The 3311-nt window shown below is 56.6% G+C and overlaps 1 pseudogene; it reads right to left on the reverse strand.

Annotated features, from left to right (window-relative positions):
- Positions 1–1732: 1732 nt before the first annotated feature.
- On the reverse strand, positions 1733–3081 carry LOC106695933 (annotated as a pseudogene).
- Between the last annotated feature and the right edge of the window lie 230 nt (positions 3082–3311).

Below are 3311 nucleotides of genomic sequence, written 5' to 3' on the forward strand. Positions count from 1 at the left end.
ATTTGTTATAAAATACTTTGGGAGCAGTGTCTGTGAGGGAATAAAGAAAAGAGACATGGGCAGACACACATGTGAGCTGTGTGTGATGTGGTTGTAACAGAAATCTTAGGCAATCCCACAGAAAGTGCCCCTTTAGAGATGTCTTCAAGTTGAGACCTCGGGGCTTGGGTGTTGTAAATGTTTCCCTCCACTTCCCGCGTGGTTCAGGGTTCAGGATCTGGAAGAGGAGCCGCACACAAATGAAAGAGAAAAGATAAGAGATAATTTGGGAATATTGGGGGGCCAGGCGGGTAAGTCCAACTCAAGAGGAAGGACTTCCACCCGTGCTTAGGCCCCACCAACCTTTTATAGTCAGAGGTCAACAAGGCAGTGGTTACCATAGTTACACAGTTCTTGTGAGTTTCACCTGTTTTGACCATAGTTACACTCCCTGCACTTCCCTCAGCCCACTAACTTCCCAGATAAGATCCAGGGAGTGTTATAAGGTCAAGCCTAATTATGCTAAGAGGACTGAGCCCTCTAAGCTGGGACTTGTCTGTGACTTTGCCAGCAGGTCAGTCCGAGGCTCAACCCTATATCGGTTCCCCACACTTGGGTTCTTTTACCTCTGTATAAACCAATAATTGGATGTGGATTCTTGGGGGAGGGAGGGGTTGGTATAACACTGGGCAAGGCAGCTCCCTTCAGGCAAGGACAAATCTCAAGGAAGGACTCAGCTCTGGACTGTCAACTGCCAATGCTCCAGGCAGCCAGGGTTAGGAGAGTTCCAGATATAAAGAAGGCTCTGAGCGGTACAACACAGTGCCTACAACAGACCGTGGAGCTGACTAGTAAAGAAAATAAATGTGAATTAAGAAACCCAGCCTTTGGCAAGTAGAATTTGAGAAGTTAAGCAGGGTAGCCTTAGTAACATGGTTATTTTATTTTCTAGGAAAAAAATACTGTTTCAAGCCTCGGTGCAAAGCCAAGCAGCAGCCCCACCCCACCTCCTTTGATTAAGGTAATTCAAAAAGAGAGATTGACTTGAGAGGGGGTATATTTTAGTGAGTATACAGAAGTTTTAACATTAAAAAAATCCATAAATGTGTTCCTTTATTTAATATGTAAATAAAGGAACTCATATAAATATATTTTGAAAGAGTAAGTTTTAGCATCAGAATTATTCATTTAGAAAAAAGTTTTTGAAAATATAAAGTCGTCATAATTTGCAAGGCAGCAAAAATGGTATATAACTAATGTAACATTTGCCAGTTTAAAAATCTCAGTCAAATAAGCCTTAAGTCAAATATATATTTCAGCAGGTGTTTTAAATCAGCGATTTTCAACCTTTTTCATCTCATGGCGCACATAAACTAATTACTCAAATTCTGCAGCACCCCAAAAATATATTTCTTGCCAATCTGACAAAAATAAAAGGAATATAGTATTGGCTGTTGCCATTTTTTATTTGACAATCTAAGGGAAAAGAGGTCAGTGCCCTTGATTGAATAGTCAGGTATTGCATGTTTTAAAAATTCTTGCAGAGAGAAAAGGTTTGGAGGGAGGTAAAAGAAAGTAAAGGAGGGGTAAATGGTGATAGTGTTATGCCCAGATTTCAAGATTCCCAAGAAACCACCAGGGAGCCAGCCATGTCCGATGCAAAAGCATAAGAGTCTTTATTTGAGCTAGCTCGAGCTCCCCTACCCTCCTTACTGACGCAGCAGCAAGGGGCAGAGAGAGGGGACCATGGGCCCCGCCGACTGGCCAGGCGTGAGTCGGCGTCTCACCACACAGGATGCGGTCATAGTGATGGCGCGCACCTCCCCCGACCATCACTGGTCAGTCCAGAGAAATCCTGGGTGTGGCTAGCAGAGGCCTCCTCCGGGAAGAAGCCCCCGCTGAGCACATGGCCCTGCCCAAAAGTGGAGGACCCAGGGCAAGATGGAGGGCGCAGTCCCCGCCCCCCCCACCGAGAACGCAGGGAAGGGCAGGGGCGCGCGTCCACAGGTCCGAGATCTCACCCTTCCACTGAACATGGAGGAAGTCCTCGCCGTCCCCGGCGTGGGAGTTGTTCTGTGTTGGCTCTGGAGGCTTCCCTCCTCTTTCCTGGGGTGCTCTGGGTCTGGATGTCGTGGGGGATCCCCACGGGGGATCGCTGCACCTGGGCCGCCCGCAAGGGCTGGGAGGAGGCCCCTCAGCCGCTGGGGGGCTCCGTCACCTCCGCTACGAGCAGCCCGGCCCCACGGTCCCGGATGCCGGCCTGGTCCGGGCTCTGCCTGCTGCTCGGGCCCATGCTCCATCACGGCATCGCGGCTCTGCTGTGAGGCTCAGGGCAGCCGCGGTGTCCCACATGCGGTCCTGCACCCCCGCCACCGTGCGGTTGCCGTGGCGGAGCGGAGCGAGTAGGTGGCCCAATGGACGCCGTCGCTGGTCTCCCCGCCGTCACAGAAACCCACGGCGATGCCGGCGCTGCACACCAGCGTGGCGATGACCACGCACCAGGTGGTGCAGCAGCAGTCGGTGTCCAGGTGCTCCTCGTTCCCGCGCCGCCGGCAGCGCAGCCAGGAGTAGAGGAGCAGGAAGAGGAGGTTCAGGGCGAGGCAGACCAGTGTGGCGGCCCTGAGCAGCAGCAGCGCCCGCTGGCAGTCAGGGTCCTTGGGCCGGAACTGGTCACTGGTGGGCTCCCAACGCAGGCTGAAGTGCGGCAGCCGGTGCAGGAGGTTCACCCACCAGGGCGCCGTGTAGCTGACCCCGGCCATGGCGGGCCCGGCTCCTCGGACACGCAGCCACCGTGCAGCTCCCCGCCGGCCCGGGGCGTCGGGTTCAGGGGCCCGCCGACCCCGGCCTGGTCACCCGCATCACCTGCGCACTCCTGGGCCCGGCCCTGCACGGCCCGGCTCGGCGGTGCTCGTCGCTGGGCTCTACCGGGGGCCGCTCAGGAGCCGGCCGCACCCGGGGCCTCGCTGTTGCCGCCGCCGCCACATGGGCTCCTTCAGTCCCAGCCCCAGCGGACGAGGCCGCGCATGGAGCACCTGCTCCCGAGAGGGACAGGCTCAGGGCCCCCCCGCACGTGGCCGCCACCGCCTCAGAGCTTGGGGCCGGCCTCGGGGCGCTGCGGCACCGGTGGAGGGCACACGGGGCAGGTCTCCGCGGGTGGGCCTCACGTCCCCAAGGCTCAGGCGCCCCCAGGCCGCCGGCTGGGTGCGGGCCCGCAGCCGGACACGCCAAAGGGCCGCGGCGGGGCGCACCTGCACGCACCCGCCGGCCGAGCCCAGCGCCCCACTGCCTCGCCAGGCGAGGTCCTCCCGCCGCCAGAACCTTGCAGACTGCAC

The sequence above is a fragment of the Myotis lucifugus genome, unplaced genomic scaffold, assembly GCF_000147115.1.
Source record: "Myotis lucifugus unplaced genomic scaffold, Myoluc2.0 scaffold_5019, whole genome shotgun sequence".
NCBI lineage: Eukaryota > Metazoa > Chordata > Mammalia > Chiroptera > Vespertilionidae > Myotis > Myotis lucifugus.